Here is a 628-nt window from a genome sequence, read left to right on the forward strand (position 1 = left end):
ACAAAGCCCTGTTTGTTTGGGGTGTGTTCTGAGGTATTCCTTTACCTAAAAACCCAATAACTATACTGCCCAAAGGGGAGCAAATAGTTTCATTCTCTGTGAATTTGCGATTTTTTTCCAGAAACATTTTTAAAGTTACAACCCTGACCTCGGATGGCAAACCGAGCTGTAGAAACCGGTGAAATCAAGATGGTTCACCCTCCAGCTACTAGCCAGAAGCAGTACTTGGTTCCAGAAATCGATGGTGCCACACTTCCTGCAGACCTCACGGTGCTCAGCCCTTCCACCGCCAAAATGATTTCCACTTAACGCTCATGTTTTGACTTCAGCTCAGAAAGACAAAATCTTTATAACACAAGTGCTTCTTCCCCAGAGGTTTGACACCATCTGCCACCACCTTACCCAGCGCCGGAGCGGGCGGGAACTGTGGAATTGGGATTTGTTTCCACGCCCACAGTTTCTGTCTTGGGATTCCAATCTTGGAGGATGTATTGTCAATAATTTGCAGGGACCAGGATCCTGTGGGAGGAGTCTGCAGGGAGGGACCAAAAGCGGACGATGGGTGGAGCAGGGGATGAAGCTGGAAGAATCAAGACCATGGGCGGAGTCATCTTTTGCAGCCAAAAAA

Source organism: Marmota marmota, unplaced genomic scaffold (assembly GCF_001458135.2).
Source record: "Marmota marmota marmota unplaced genomic scaffold, marMar, whole genome shotgun sequence".
Classification (NCBI taxonomy): Eukaryota; Metazoa; Chordata; class Mammalia; order Rodentia; family Sciuridae; genus Marmota; species Marmota marmota.